The sequence below is a fragment of the Eptesicus fuscus genome, chromosome 13 (genome assembly GCF_027574615.1).
Source record: "Eptesicus fuscus isolate TK198812 chromosome 13, DD_ASM_mEF_20220401, whole genome shotgun sequence".
Taxonomy (NCBI): domain Eukaryota; kingdom Metazoa; phylum Chordata; class Mammalia; order Chiroptera; family Vespertilionidae; genus Eptesicus; species Eptesicus fuscus.
The window spans coordinates 1,962,895-1,979,917 of NC_072485.1; positions in this window are offsets into that span (position 1 = coordinate 1,962,895).

Here is a 17,023-nt window from a genome sequence, read left to right on the forward strand (position 1 = left end):
AGGAATCCTGGGAGGAGTGCCTGGAGACCTGCTAGCTGGATGCCATTTAAAATCAGAATTACCACCATGTAATCATTTTCTGTCACATTCTTCTATTTTTTATATTTCTAGATTCTTTTTTTTTAAATTTCTTTATTGATTAAGGTGTCACATATTTGTCCTCATCCCCCCATTCCCATCCCCCACCCCTCCCCACGGATGCCCCCACACCCCTGTTTTCCTTAACCATTGGTTAGGCTCATATGCATGCACACAAGTCCCTTGGTTGATCTCTCCCCCCAACCCCCACCCTCTCCTACTCTCCCTCTGAGGCCCGACATGAGCGAGATCATGTGTCACTAGAAATACACTTATAAGAACCGAATGTGAGACGAGCAATAATAGTTATGCTGACAGGCAAATGAATCAGTCCGTAGTAAGTTTCTTTCTGGACCAACAGTTCTTTTGAGACCCAATTTCAATGTCCACCAGTTCCTTATGTGTACATGTCGGCACTGACTTTTCAGCTCTGGATGGTGGACAAATGGTGGTAATGCAGGTCCGACTCTCTCTGGTTTGGTCTCGCCCAGACGCAGGGGCGCGGCTTCACCCGGACCTGGGACCCAGCATCACCCAGGCCCCGGGGCGTGTGGCCTCACCCGGACCCAGGTGTGTGCGGTCTCACCCGGTCCCGGGATCCAGCCTCATCCGGACCCAGGGGCACGTGGCCTCACCCAGACCCAGGGGCGCGTGGCCTCTCCCAGACCCAGGGGCGCGTGGCCTCTGCCGGATCCAGGGGCGTGGCCTCGTGGGAAACCGTGAGAAGCAATCAGGTGTATGATCCAGCAACCTTGTTTTCCCCACTTAGCTGAAGCCTTTGTTTTACGTATTTAGGTTTGAACAATGTGGCAGGGTCAAGAGTGCAGTATGTTCTCAATAACAAGAATATAGATGAGAAAGTTAGCGGAGTGAGAAGTTCCGTATGTACTCAGGGTTCTGTTGAGGTGGAAAAAACACGCTGCCCGTGCCTTGACCTCTATGCTTGCATACGCTGCTTCTGCTTATATAAAGAGCTGAGAAAATAAACTCGCGGCGGCGGCTGCAGAATCAAGCTGCACGCCCTCCCGGAAACTAATGTGTCTGTGTTCCTTAATCCTCACCCCCCTTTTCAGGTACCGTTGAACTGCAGTGCCGGCAGGCTCCGGCATGGCCTCACCCGGACCCGGGACCCAGCCTCACCTGGATCCAGGGGCGCACGGCCTCACCCGGACCCGGGATCCAGCTTCACCCGGACCCGGGACCAGCCTCACCCGGATCCAGGGGCGCACAGCCTCACCCGGACCCGGGATCCAGCTTCACACGGACCCAGGGGCGCGCGGCCTCACCCGGACCCGGGATCCAGCTACACCCGGACTCAGGGGCACGTGGCCTCACCTGGACCCCGGGGCGCATGGCCTCTCCCTGACCCAGGGGTGCACGGCCTCACCCAGACCCAGGATCCAGCTTCGCCCGGACCCGGGATCCAGCTACACCCGGATCCGGGACCCAGCCTCACCCAGATCCAGGGGCACACGGCCTCACCCAGACCCAGGATCCAGCTTCACCTGAACCCAAGGGCACTTGGCCTCACCCGGACCCTGGTGTGTGCAGCCTCACCCGGACCCGGGACCCAGCCTCTCCCAGATCCAGGGGCACACGGCCTCACCCGGACCCGGGATCCAGCTACCCCCAGACCCAGGGGCACGTGGCCTTGCCCGGACCCATGGGCGCACGGCCTCGCCCGGATCCGGGGGTGTGTGGCCTCACCCGGCCCCGGGACCCAGCCTCACCCAGATCCAGGGGCACATGGCCTCACCCGGACCCGGGATCCAGCCTCACCCGGACCCAGGGGCACATGGCCTCACCCGGACCCTGGTGTGTGCGGCCTCACCTGGTCCCGGGATCCAACCTCACCCGGACCCAGGGGCGCGTGGCCTCTCCCGGACCCAGGGGTGTGGCCTCACCTGGACCCAGGGGCACGTGGCCTCACCCGGACCCAGGGGCTCACGGCCTCACCCGGATCCAGGGGCGCACGGCCTCACCCGGACCCGGGATCCCGCTACACCCAGACCCAGGGGCACGTGGCCTCACCTGGACTCAGGGGCGCATGGCCTCGCCCAGATCTGGGGGCGTGCGGCCTCACCCGGACCTGGGACCCAGCCTCACCCGGATCCAGGGGCACACGGCCTCACCCGGACCCGGGATCCCGCTACACCCGGACCCAGGGGCACGTGGCCTCACCCGGACCCAGGGGCGCACAGCCTCGCCCAGATCTGGGGGCATGCGGCCTCACCTGGACCTGGGACCCAGCCTCACCTGGATCCAGGGGCGCACGGCCTCACCCAGACCCAGGATCCAGCTTCACCCGGACCCAGGGTTGTGTGGCCCCGCCTGGACCCGGGACCCAGCTTCACCCAAACCCAGGGGCTCGTGGCCTTGCCCGGACCCGGGTTCCAGCTTCACCCAAACCCAGGGGCACGCGGCCTCACCCGGACCCAGGATCCAGCTTCACCTGAACCCAGGGGCACGTGGCCTCGCCCGGACCCAGGGGCACGCGGCCTCACCCGGACCCGGGACCCAGCCTCACCCTGACCCAGGGGCGTGTGGCCTCACCCGGACCCAGGGGTGCGTGGCCTTGCCCGGACCCAGGGGCGCGGCCTCACCCAGACCCGGGACCCAGCGGGGCCTCGTCTTCTTGATCCCAATTCCTGTCGGTCAATTTCCTCTCAGCAATTCCCTCGGCCATTTTCTCAAAGCTCTGGGGCGGCTGCCTCGGAACTTGCTAGGCGGCAGGCTCGGCTAAGCTCCAGTGTGCCCGGTGCGCAGCGGCAGGCTGGTCCGAGGTCACTGCGGCGGCACTTGGGTCTGCAGTGGCGACCAGTCGCCGGGCGAGCGCACCTGGATCCGGGACCCAGTGGGGCCTCGTCTTCCCGATCCCAACCCCCATCGGCCAGCTCCTTCCCAGCAATTCCTCTGGCCATTGTTCTGGATGGTGTCTGCTCTGCTTTCCAGCTATAGCCTCAAAATTGTTGTGGTAGGCAACAATCAGGTGTCTACCCTATGCCGCCATCCTGGTCCTCCAGTAGATTCTCAAGTAACCTTATAAATGTGGTTCTGAACACTGTGTCTTCCATTAGTTTACTTTCCTTCATCCCTTCTATTCGTGACCTGCTTCGGTGTCTCCACCTTTTGGCTGCCTCCCTATCGCTCAGCTTCCCCAATCTCCCTAGGTGGTCGCTCTTGATACCCCCCTTTGTGGGCTGAGTGCAAAGTCTTGGTGTTGTTAAGCCTTGATTGCTGTTGGTACACTGGGAGGATTTGACCTCCAGTCTAATTGGCTGTGAGGATCAGCTGTGTCTATGCCGGGAGACAGCCTTATTCAACTAGACTTGTAAAATTGTAAAAGCCTCTGTGCTCAGCTTGGATGGGGCGGAGTTACAGGGTGGAGCCTACAACCTTGGCTTCCTGTCAGCCCCGCCCTATGAGTTTCCTGTGTCTCAGTGTCCCTCTGTACTCCCTGCAAACACCTCTGAGAGAAAAGCGCCCTGGAGTTTCGCCCACTGCCAAACAATCTAGTCTCTCCCCCAATGAATCTGGACTCCCAGATTCTCTCCCGGAACTGGGTTTCAGTGTAGTTGGAACTGGGGCTCAGCGCAGTCTGGTGCTTTTGTCTCCTTCCCGCTAGGGCAATTCAGCGGCACAGGCAACAGTCCCTCCTCTGCGCACCTTCTCGTGCGCGCCTCTGGAGCTCTGCCTTTCGCCGCTCCTCTGTGCCTCCGCCCCACAGCCCAGATTCATTCCCCCAGCCTGCGCCTGGCTTCCCAGGGTTTCGCCCGGAACTGGGGTTCAGTGCAGTCGGAGCTGGGGTTCAGCGCAATCTGGAGCTTTTATCTCCTTCCTGCTAGAGAACGCCGGCCAGGCCGTCAGCTGCCCCTTCCTCTCCGGCTCCGTCCTCCCCGCACGCGCGCGCCCGTGTCTCCGCCTGTGTCTCCATACCTCAGGCTTTTACGGCTCCTCTGATTTTCCTTGTGGTTTTCTCTTTCCTTCTAGTTGTGGGCATTTCAGTCCGCCAGCTTTCCTGTGGTTCTGGATGATGTCCGTTTTGACTTTTAGTTGTATTTTTGAAATTGTTGTGCCAGGCTGTAGGTTAGGTGTTTAACCTATGCCGCCATCTTGGTTTCTCCTCTATATTTCTAGATTCTTATCTGGCTCTTCTTTCATTTGTCCCCCACCCCCTCAATTGGCAACCGAGGGGTGAGCCCTTTGCTACTGACCTCCATGACCTTGAACAAGTCACTGTCTCTCTGGGGTTCAGCACGCCCACGTGTACAGTATAGCGCGGGCCTGTCAGTGTTTCCTAAACCAGTTTCCATAGCAAACGCCGTGCACGACGGACTGTGGTTCCAGTGCCTGTGACCAGCGCGAGGCTCACACCACACGCCTCCTGCCACGCAATGCGCACACCCATGTGTTCGCGGCCCCGCTCAGCGAGTCTTCTGCTCACCGCCTTGGATATCGTGGCAACGGCAACTGACGTTTAACAGCTTTAAACACGCGCAGGTTTTGTGTTCATCTCCTGAGGACCAGTGACCGCTTCGGGTAACCTGCAGTCCACGCATTGAGAAGCACTGTCTCTAATTTGTTCAGTGAACAGAAAGTTCCAGAAAGATTAATAGGTGATGTATGTGTAAGCGACAACAACAACCCCCAAACGTGTCCCATGTTAACAGACTGTAGAAAAAACAAAGTAAGCATCTGTTTAACGTTATTGAACCTAGCCCTGCCCTGTGAGCATAAGGTCCTGTTTCCATTCAAAGCCTCCGCAGGCCGGAGGAGTGGCCTTCGTCCCAGTGCACTTGGGGCGTGTCAGGGCCACAGTCTCCGAGTTCTTGCAGTCGCTCTGTCCCTGGGAGCAGACAGCTGCTTCTGTGGAGGAGCAGACCCCATATTCTCCCGCCTGTGACGTGATCTCACACCTGCTCCTATGCAACCCTCTCTCCCGAGACCCTGCTGCAAACACGCAGAGAGGAGCCGGTGGAGTTGCAGTGTATCAAGAAGCCTGGACGGAAGCTGCGGCGGGGGAGAGCCGTGGCGGATGCGGATTTTGAGTCAGGGTCAGGTCTTGCCGCCCCTTGCCGGCATCCTGTGAGAGTGGCTGCAGCCCACCTTCCTCCAGCAGCTCAGGCCCGTTTCCAGAGGTAAGTGCACGCCTCACGATGTTTATGGAGCAAAGTATCTGCAGGTGTTGGAAAAGGCGAAGCTTTCCCCACCCAGCCTGGCACAGCGGGTTATCCGCCACCCCTCCTGCTGTCATAACCCAGCGAATGCTTGATGCAGCCACTTCTATTTATACCGAACCCTGCCATGTGTGTAAAACTCCCTACTACTGTCTATGAAAAAGGCAAAGCCTCCTTAGCATCGCTGAAAGTCCTATTGCTTCTCTTCCCCCTCATTTAAATTTCCATTCCTTTAGAGTATAAAGTTTCTCTTACATTAGAATTTAACTGAAAAGTCATGTAATACAATGGATACAAAAGAATCTAAACTTCAGATGAAACTAGACCACCAACTTACACCAGACACAAGAATAAACTCAAAAATGGATAAAAGACTTAAATAAATGTAAGGCATGGAATCATAAAACGCTTAGAAGAAAACATAGGCAGTGAAATCTCAGACATCTCATGTAGCAGAATTTTTGCTGTTACAGCTCATAGGGCAAAGGAAACTAAGGAGAAAATAAACAAATGGGACTACATCAAAATAAAAAGCTTCCGCACAGCAAAGAAACCACCATCAAAATGAAAAGGGAACCCACTAAATGGTAGAACATATTTGCCAATGATACATCTGATAAAGGGTTAATTTCCAAAATATATGAAGTACTCATACAACTCAACAAAAGGAAGACAAACAATCAATTAAAAAATGGGCAGGAGACTTGAATAGACATTTCTCCAAAGAGGACATACAGATGGCCAAGAGACACATGAAAACATGCTCAAAGTCACTGATCATCAGAGAGATGCAAATGAAAACCACAATGAGGTATCACCTCACACCTGTCAGAACGGCTACCAGCAACAACAAGTGCTGGTGAGGATGTGGAGAAAAGGGAACCCTTGTGCACTGCTGGTGGGAATGCAGACTGTGCAGCCATTACGAAAAACAGTACGGAGTTTCCTCAAAAAATTAAAAAATGGAACTGCCATTTGATCCAGTAATCCCACTTCTAGGAATATATCCTAAAACCCCCAAAACACCAATCAGAAAGAATATATGCACCCCTATGTTCATAGCAGCACAATTTACAATAGCTAAGATTTGGAAACAGCCTAAGTGCCCATTAGCAGATGAGTGGATTAAAAACCTGTGGTACATCTATACAATGGAATACTACGCTGCTATAAAAAAGAAGGCATTCTTACCATTTGCAACAGCATTGATGGAACTGGAGAGCATTATGCTAAGCGAAATAAGCCAGTCAGAAAAGATAAATATCACATGATCTCACTCATATGTGGGATATAATGATCAACATAATTTGATGAACAAGAATAGACCCAGAGACAAATGGCAGGGGAGTTGAGGGGGGTTAGAGATCAACCAAAGGACTTGTATGCATGCATATTAGCATAACCAATGGACACAGACACTGGGGCGTGGGGTCTTGCCCTCGGAGGTGGGAATGGCTGGGTGGGGGGTGTCAATTGGGGAAAAAAGGAGACATATGTAAAACTGTAGACAATAAAAAAAGAAAAGAAAGCTAAAGTAAAAAATATATATATATATATATATATATATATATATATATATATATAACCCGAAGCATGGAGGCATGAAACAGACTGACATACCATGATATGGGTGTGGGGGATGAGAAGAGATAAACCAAATAACTTATATACTTACATGCATAGCCCATGGACACGGGCAAGAGTGTCATGAAGACCTGGGAGTGGGGGTAGGGGCTGGGAGGAGGGGAGTAAAACGGGGGAGGGGGTAAGCAGAAGACATCTGTAACATTTTCAACAATAAAAAATAAACAACAACAACAAAAAAGAATCTAACCTTCAATAGCTCATTTCCTGCTGTTCCACCTCTTACAATCTAAGCTTGTTTTGTAGAGAATGGATCATAGATGTTAGAAATAAAGCCCAGCTATACCATTTCCTAGCTGTGTGACCTTGGGCAAGTTAGTAGATCTCCCAGCCTCATTTTTCTCATCTGTGAAATGGGAATGTTAATGAGGTGCTTTCTAAGGTGGCTGTGAGATCCTAGTGTAAAGATATTAAAGGCAAGTTCTAACACAGGGAAGTTATGCCATCGCCACACTGCACTCTCCTACGTGGAGTTCCTACAGCATTGTGCCGCTTCGTCCTGACTCTAGGCCCGGCCCGGCCGGCCGGAGTGCCCTTCCCTTTCGCCAACTGGTCTTCATTTCTCAGGAGCCGTTGTCTGTTTCCCCTTCCCAGAGAAGCCCTCCCTGTGCTCCAGCCAGAGTGTCCTGATGCTTGCACTGCCGCGTGTGCCCAGCAGGTGCTTTATCACTGCACATCAACCTGCATTGCGACTGCCTTTTTCTTTTTAGCCTGATCACTCTGTAAGGGCTAAGATATTATCTTAAAAAATATTTTTATTGGTTTTAGAGAGGAAGGGAGAGGGATAGACACATAGAAACATCAATGATGAGAGAGAATCATTGATCGGCTGCCTCCTGCACACCCCGCACTGGGGACCGAGCCTGCAACCCAGGCATGTGCCCTTGGCCAGAATGGAACCCGGGACCCTTCAGTCCGCAGGCCAATGCTTTATCCACTGAGCCAAACCAGCCAGGGCGAAGATATTATCTTTTTTTTTTTTTTTTTTACCCTTGACTTTCTGAGGGCAATGGCTGACACTTAGTAGTTGCTCAAAACTACTTTTAAAAAAACAAATGAGTAATAAGACACAGAAGGAACAAAATGGTAAGATTTTTGGCACAGTCTAAACCTTACTTTAGACACAATTTACAAGTATTTCCTCATCGAATCTTTTATTTTAGGAGAGATGCTGAAAAAGGATGCTTACTGTTAATTTAAGTTCCTTTTGCTTCAAAGGGCTCCTGGGATTGCGGAAGTGGCAGTGGCTGGGAGAGAAGGAAGGTCCTACTGGTCAGAGTGCAGTTAGGGCTGACTCTGGAGAAAAGTCTAATGAGGAGGAGAGGCTGGTGCTGTAGAAAGAGTTCGCGTTGGCTCTGCCGTTGACTTGGGAGCTAGGTAGGCCTGGCTTTGATTCTGACCATGTCCCTAGTGTGAGGTTTGATGGAGCAGTTGAATCGATACCCCTCCCCTGGGAACTGACCTTCAAGCCATTTCACTGTGGACCTTCCCTTTGGCTGAGACCACAGGTCACTTGCTGAGCCGCATTCCATTATGTCCCCTCTGGACCAGCACAGAGAATTCTCCGCCCAGAAAAGCCCATGAGAACTCCTTAAAAACCCCAGACTCCCATCACTGGGCTGCAGCCATCCAGGCTCAGCCACCCGGTGTGCAGATGAGCGAGCAAATTCGTTCCCAACGCTTAGGTAGGTAACGTCGAGAGTGCTGCTTGACTCCAAGTCCCAGACTATGGCTGATTTTCGTTCTCATTCCTGTTGCCAACCCTGTCAGGCCTCCTTTTTTTTTTCTTTTTTCAGATTTCTGCTCCTTCATCTCCTTGTCTCACTCTAGTTCTCATCTAACTGAAGTAGATGTGAACTCCCCTGGGAGGGGAAAAACCACTTTATTAACACACACACACACACACACACACACACACACACACACACACACACTCCCTCCATGTTTGGTCCCGTTTACCTTCACAGATGGCCATCCCTGGGCTGGTCCCGGGTAACATACAGTGTGGAAGGGGTACTAGTAATCATTACAGCAGGACAACAGGTGTGCTCCAGCACTGATGTGAGTGACCAGAATATTCTTAACCTCTTGTTAAGAATAATTTGTATCTTTTTTCTTGTCCACAAAGAAAGAGGACTGTTGCCCCTGTTCACTGGCTCATTTCTATATGGATTCTAACACGGTAAAACATTCCCTTTAAAACCAACAAACGAGCCCCAAACTAAAAAAATGTCTTCCTCCCTCCTTTTCGGCTCTGCCCTGCAGGTCCCCTCACAGGCTCTGCTATTTGGAGATGACTTCCTCCCACGCCCCTCCCCCTGCATCTCCTGACATGGCCTCTGCCTTCGTGACTTTTCTGGTGAAACTGCTCTCACCGAAATCGCCTAGTGAGAGATCTGGTGGAGACTCCCAGTCCTTGGTTTATGTGACTCTCTCAGCATTTGCTATTTTTTAGGGTGGCTCTTTTTTTAAAAAAAAAAATAAATCTTTATTGTTGAAATTATTACATACTAGAGGCCCGATGCACGAAGATTCGTGCAAGAATGGGACTTCCTTCCCCTGGCTGCTGGCACCTGCCTTCACTCTGGCCGGAGCTGCCTTTCTGCCTTCCCACGCTGCCCAGAGGCCCTGAGCGGCTGGGGCGGTGTGGAACACCTGCGTCATCGCCATGGTGATGACGCAAGCGTCCCGCCCCTGGCCGCTCTGCACCTGTGTATGCAAATTAACCCACTATCTTTGCTGGGTTAATTTGCATACTCACTCCTGATTGGCTGGTGGGCATCGCGAAGGTACGGTCAATTTGTATCTTTCTCTTTTATTAGTGTAGATGTCCCCTTTTTTCCCTCCATTGATCTCCTCCACCCCACCCCCACCTGCCCCAGGCCCTCACCACCCCACTGTCTGTGTCCATGGGCCATTCATAGATGCACACAAGGTCCTTGGTTGATTACCACCAGTCTCCTCCGCCTTCCCTCCGAGACTCCGCACTCTGCTCCATGCTTCCATGTCTCTGGGTCCACTCCGTTCATCAGTTTATTTTATTACTTAGATTCCTCATATGAGTGAGATCATGTGATACTTGTCTTTCACTGACTGGCTTATTTCACTTAGCATGATACTCTCCAGGTCCCTCCATGCTGTCTCAAAGGGTAAGAGATCCTTCTTTTTACTGCTGCATAGTATTCCATGGTGTAAATGTCCCACAGCTTTTTACCCACTCATCTTCTGATGGGCACTTGTTTCCAGATCTCAGCTATTGTAAATTGTGCTGCTATGAACATGGGGGTACATACATTCTTTCTGATTGGTGTTTCAGGTTTCTTAGGATATATTCCTAGAAGTGGGATCCCTGGGTCAAAGGGTAGTTCCATATTTAATTTTTTGAGAAACTCCATGCTGTTTTCCATAATGGCTGCACCAGTCTGCATTCCCACCAGCAGTGCACTAGGGTTCCCTTTTCTCCACATCCTCACCAGCAGTTTCACCAGAAAAGTCATTTGTTGATTTGTTGATGGTAACCATTCTGATAGGTGTGAGGTGATACCTCATTGTCATTTTAATTTGCATCTCTCTGAGGATCAGTGACTTTGAGTATTTTTTTCATATGTCTTTTGGCCATCTGTCTGTCCACTTTGGAGAAGTGTCTGTTTAGGTCCTTTGTCCATTTTTTATTTGGAGTGTTTAACTTCTTTTTGTTAAGCTGTATGAATTCCTTATATATTTTGGGTATTAACCCTTTATCAGATGTATCATTGGATGGCTCTTTTTTGAAATATCCTCTTCCCTTAGCTTTTCTTACACCATTCTCTCCTATTTTCTCTCCCCCCCCACCTCCCTTTCTTCTGGATACACTTATTCAGTTTCTCCAGGGATCTCCTTCTCTTCTCGTCCCTTAGTGCTGCTCAGCCTGTGGATTCTGCCCTTGGACCTTGTCCGTTCTTACTCTGCAGTGGTCCTGGAACATCTTATTTCTTCTCATTCCTTCTATGAGGGCTAAAGACCTCACACATGCCCCTGTAGGAAATCCCTACCCCTACTCCCCAAAGAGAAAATATTGTTATAGTTTTGCCTGCATTAGAACTTCATAAAAATGGAATCAAAGAGTACGTAGTACTTTACGTCTGGCTAATTTTGTTCAACTTATTCTTGAGATTCGTGTATGTGGTTGTGTGTATCAAGTCGGTTCCTTCTTGTGCTGAGCAGTCTCCTGCTGCATGACTGTTCCACAGAGTATTTACCCATTTTTTTTGGTCGATGGACCCCTGAGCTGTTTCCAGTTTGGGGATGTTATGAATAAAGCTCCTACAAAACTTCTCATACAAGTCTTTTTGTGCATATATTCCTTCACTTCTCTTGGGTAAATACCTAGGAGTGGAATTGTTAAGGTGGTTAGCTTTATATTTTCATATAAACTGCCAGACCTTTCCTAAAGTGGTCATGGGAACAGTTTTCAACATCCTAAGTATAACTATGAACAGCTAGATTTACTGAGCATTTTCTGTGGGCACTGAGCATAGAGCTTTATTTATTTATGCTCTCTTTATAAAAAATCTTTGAGGGAATTACAGATGTCCCCCCTTTTCCCTTCCATTATCCCCCTCCACCCAGTTCATGCCCCACCCCAGGCCTTTACCATCCTGTATGTGTCCATAGGAAATGCATATCTATATATATATAAAAGCCTAATCAACCAGCTGACTGTTCGATCATCCGACCAGTAGTTATGATGCACACTGACCACCAGGGGGCAGACGCTTAATGCAGGAGCAGAAACCACAGGCATGGAAACAGAACAGACTGATGAATCTCAGAGGGAAGGGGAAAGGGGGGAATGGTGGGGAGAGATTAACCAAAGATCTTATATGCATATTAGAGGCCTGGTGCATGGATTCGTGCACTGGTGGGGTCCCTTGGCCTGGCCTGTGCCCTCTCGCAATCCGGGACCCTTGGGTGATATAGCAGTGCTGAAGTGGCAGGCGGCCAGGGAGAAGCCCCAGCCAGGGCTGGGCACAGCTCTGCTGCTGCTCATCCCACCCCATTGCACCTGCCACTGCCACCGCAGCCATGAGCCTGGCTTCTGGCTGAGCAGTGCTCCTGCTGTGGGAGCGCACCGACCACCAGGGGGCAGCTCCTGCATTGAGTGTCTGCCCTCTGGTGGTCAGTGCGCATCATAGTGACCAGTCAACTGGTTGTTCCAGTCATTTGGTTGTAACGTCGCTTAGGCTTTCATATATACACTAGAGGCCCGATGCACGAAGATTCGTGCAAGAAGGGCCTTCCTTCCCCTGGGTGCTAGCACCACCTTTGCTCTGGCCGGAGCCGCCTTTTCCCTCCGGCCCGGAGCTGCCTTTCTGCCTTCCCACACTGCCCAGAGGTGCAGAGCGGCTGGGGTAGTGCGGAACGCCCTCGGCTGCTCGGCACCTGCGTATGCAAATTAACCTGCCAGCTTTCTTGGGTCAATTTGCATACTCACTCCTGATTGGCTAGTGGGCGTCATGAAGGTACGGTCAATTAGCATGTTACTCTTTTATTAGTGTAGATATTAGTGACCCGGTGCACGAAATCACACAGTCCCGCCCACCCGTGTGCGCCCTGCCCACCCGCTCGCCACCTCGCCTTGACACTCTAACCTCTCCACCTAGAGCTTGAGCGTGCTTGGCCCTGCCCCTGAACCTTCCGGCCTTTTCTGGCTGCTTCAAGCCCCACCCTTGGTCCTGCGAGTCACCTCAGGCTGGTCCCGCCTCCTCCGGGCGCCTTTCCACTTCTGCCCCATCTCTGGAGCAATGCAGCGGCTCTAACCTGTCATGGTGCCAGAGGAGAGCGTGGAAGCTTCCCGCCTGGTGCAGAGTTTTGAGCACTGCTTCCTGGCAGCTCACGCGCTGCGCTCCTTCCCCTGGCAGGTGGGCGGCGGGTGCGCTGAGTGCGAATGGTGGGTGGCAAAGGACTGGTGATGGGGGCGCTATGGGCTCTCACCCCAGCTTTCCCCACCACCGGTGGTCCCACCTCCTCCAGGCACCTCCCTGCTTCCACCCTGTCTCCGGAGCAATGCAGCGGCTCTGCCCCGCCGCATATGCAGGTTCCTGCTGAATCATTATGGCATGAGGGCGTCACAACCATTAGCATATTAGCTCTTTATTATATAGGACTAGAAGCCCAATGCACAAAGATTTGTGCTAGAATGGGCTTTCCTTTCCCTGGCTGCCTTTCCACTCTGGCCCAGCCCCTTTCTGCTCAGGCCCCGGAGTCGCCTCTTTCCGCTCCAGCCCCACCTTCCCACGAGGCCCTGAGAGACTGGGGGTGGGGCAGAATGCCTGTGTCATTGCCATGGCGCCCCGTCACTTGGTGCTTGTGTATGCAAATTAACTGCCATATTTGTTGGGTTAATTTGAATATCACTCATGATTGGCTGGTGGCATAGCAGAGGTATGGTCAATTTACATGTTTGTCTATTATTAGGTAAGATGATACTGGTTTGGTGGTGATGAACTCCTTTAGCTTTTTCTTGTCTAGGAAGCTCTTTATCTCACCTTCAATTCTAAATGATAGCTTTGTTGGGTAGAGTAATCTTGGTTGTAGGTCCTTGTTGGTCATCACTTTGACTATTTCTTGCCATTCCCTTCTGACCTGCAAAGTTTCTGTTGACAAATCAGCTGAGAGTCATATGGGTGCTTTCTTGAAGGTAACTAATTGCTTTTCTCTTGATGGTTTTAAGATTCTCTCTTTGTCTTTAACCCTTGGCATTTTAATTATGTGTCTTGGTGTGGGCCTCTTTGGGTTCCTCTTGTTTGGGACTCTCTGTGCTTCCTGGACTTGTAAGTCTATTTCTTTCACCAGGTAGGGGAAGCTTTCTGTCATTATTTCTTCAAATGGGTTTTCAATATCTTGCTCTCTCTTTCTTCTGGCATTTCCTTAATAGGAACGTTGTTATGCTTAAAGTTGTCCCAGAGGCTCCTTACACTAACTTCATGTTTTTGGATTATTTTTTTCTTTTTGCTCTTCTAATTGGGTGTTTTTGCTTCCTCATATTCCAAATTGTTGATTTGATTCTCAGAATCCTCTACTCTACTGTTGAATCCCTGTAAATTATTCTTTATTTCAGTTAGTGTATGCTTAATTTCTGACTGGTCTTTTTTCAAGTCTTTGACATTCTCACTAAGATCCTTGAAAGGCTCACTAAGTCCCTTGAAGCTCTCATTAAGGTCCTTGAGTAACCTTATGACCATGGTTTTGAACTCTGTATCCAGTAGTTGGCTTGCTTCCACTTCTTTCATTTGTGACATGTTTCTTTGTCTCCGCATTTGGCTGCTTCCTTGTGTTTGTTTGTATGTATTAGGTAGAGCTGCCATGTCTCCTGGAATTGGCAGAATGGCCTTATCTAGTAGGTGTCCTGTAGGACCCAGAGCCTCAGCCTCCCCAGTCACCTGAGCTGGGCACTCTAGGTGCACCCCTATGTGGACTGTGAGCAGTCTTGTTGTACTTGAGCCTAGATTACTGTTGGCGTCACTGGGAGGAATTGACCTCTGGGCCAATTGGCTTTGAGGACTAGCTGTGACTACAGTGGAAGAGCAGCTGTGCAGGAGACACCCCTGTGGAGCAGGACTTGCTTCATTGGGGCTTTGCTGCTTACTGAGTCTGCACCTTGAGTGTGTCACTGTGGATGTGTAGAGTTGTAATCTGGTATGGTCTGAAGCTGTCCACCAGGCACACTGGCTCTGGGGCTTCTGGGAGGTGCAAAGTCAGCCACTGCCTAGGGCCACCTGGCAGGAGCTACAGAGAGGTTTGCAGATGGCTGCTACTTGTATTGGGTTTGTAAAGACAGACTGGTGTTAATGCCCAGTCTTGGTCCTTTTATTGATAGGTTTGGGGCACACCTGCTGCTTGTTTGAAAGATTTTAGCAAACTCTGAAGCCTGAACCAGGCCATTCATATGGCAAAGCCACTGCAAACAGCTTGGGTGGGGCTGAAAATTGGATGGGATGGGGTCTCAGGGCAAGCAAACAGTGTGAGCCTGGCTGATGGAAAGTCAAATATGGCTGCCAGTTAGCCCTATGATGGGGGAGGCCCCAGCACAGGAACAATGACCCCTGTGAGCACCCCTGTCTGGGAGAAAGCTGCCCCTGAGTTCCTGCCACAATGCTAGACAATCCAGTTCCTCCTTGTATGTCCTGGATCCCCCAAAGCTGCCCGGCAGTGGAGCTCAGAAGGATTGGGTCTGAGTAAGTTTGTGTGCCAGCCCTTTAAGAGGAACACCTGGGTCTCCAGCAGCTTCCGTGTCCCTCAGCCACAAGCCCCACTGGTTTCACAGCCTGCAGTTACAGAGGCTTCTCTTCCAAGCTCTGGAACCCTGGGCTGGGGGTCTGGTATGGGGCTGGGACCCCTTGCTCCTCATGGGAGGCCTCTGAAGCTGAGATATCCCTCTCGATTAAAAAAACACCAACACGTGGGTGTCGGTCCAGCCCGTTCGGTGCCTCTGCCTCTCCTACCAGTCTTGGTGTGCTTTCTTCTTTACTTCTCTAGTTGTAGGGCTTCCATTCACCCAGCTTTTAGGCAGTTCTGAATGATGGTTGCTCTGTATTTTAGTTTGTAATTTTGATGTGGTTGTGGGAGGCAGTGAGTACCTGCCTTTATCTACACTGCCATCTTGGTTCTTCATAGAGCTTTATGTAAACACAGTATTTCACAGTGATTCTTGTATGACGCCTACTGGGCAGATGTTATTATTCTCATTTCACATGTGAGATAATTAGGGCACAGAGAATCACCTAACTGCCCAAGGTCAGTGTTCAAGCTTGGATTTGGATCTAAGCAGGTCAGACTACAGCTTCTGTGCCTCATGCCTCTTGGTATTTAGTAGAAAAAAAAAAAAAGAAGTGGCTAAATCAATGATTATCTCTCGTCATTGGTGTTTGTATCTCTCTCTACCTCTCCCTTCCTCTCTGGAATCAATAAAAATATATTTTAAAAAAAGTTGCTATTTCTTTTCTCAGGAAATGAATTACTTTCCTAAGAGTAAAAAGTGGTCATGGTAACCAGGAGATACTGTGTTCATCAATAAACACAGTATAAATGTAAACTCTCACCCATTGTGTAGAAATGGTCCATATGGTGAAGAGAAAGATAGGCAAATGCATCCATCAAGGCCCTTTACTCTCCTGGGAGACTCAAAGTTGCCTTCAAAGACACACCATCGCTCTGGCCCTTTAGATTAAAGCAGCTATTAGTCAGAGAAGCTGGTTAATAGGAGCCTGGTCTTTCCTCTAATTAGGAAGGAGCCGCAGGCTCTCTTGGATGGTATCTCAGCTGCAGTGAGGGGAGGTGGGACTGGCCCTCTCAGGTCTTCTAAGCATCAGAGCTCAGGCTCAGACCCAGACCTACTCTGGAGTATCTCTAGGAAACTTGAGACAAGGAGGAGGACCAAAGGGAACATACCTTTTTTTTGGGGTCCAAGAGCCACCTCTCATCTAGGACTGTAGCATCCTCACCTCCCTCTCTCATCTTTAAAAGGCTCTCTAAACCAGAGGAAGTGTTTGTGTTTTTTTTTAAGGAGGTATAAATAGGAATTGTTGGTAAGGGAAAACTGGGAATCTCTGAGTCTTTTGAAAACTTGTGTTAAGTTTCTACTTTCATTCTGGCTCCTAGGCCAGGAGCTCCATGACTTTCATTATCCCCCCTATTTCCCCTCAGGCTTAATGAGGACCCTCATCATCTGAGCCTTGCCTCTCTCTTCTGCCTCCTGGCCTGGCCCTCCTCCATATTGAGGGATTGCTTGGATGCCCCAGGGGACACCATATTCCCACCCATTTGTCCCAACAGGAATACCTTTGTTTCTCGTCTCTTTCCAGAATTCTTTTAAAAAAATATTTTTATTGATTTTAGAGAGGAAGGGAGAGGTAGAGATAGAAAAACCAATGATGAGAGAGAATCATTGATTGGCTGCCTCCTGCATGCCTCACACTGGGGATTGAGCCAGCAACCTGGGCATGTGCCCTGATTGGGAATTAAACCGTGATCTTTTGGTTCCTAGGTCAATGCTCAACCACTGAGCCACACCGGCTGGGCATCTTTCCAGAATTCTTTTTAAAAATATATATTTTATTGGTTTTTATAGAGAGGAAGGGAGAGGG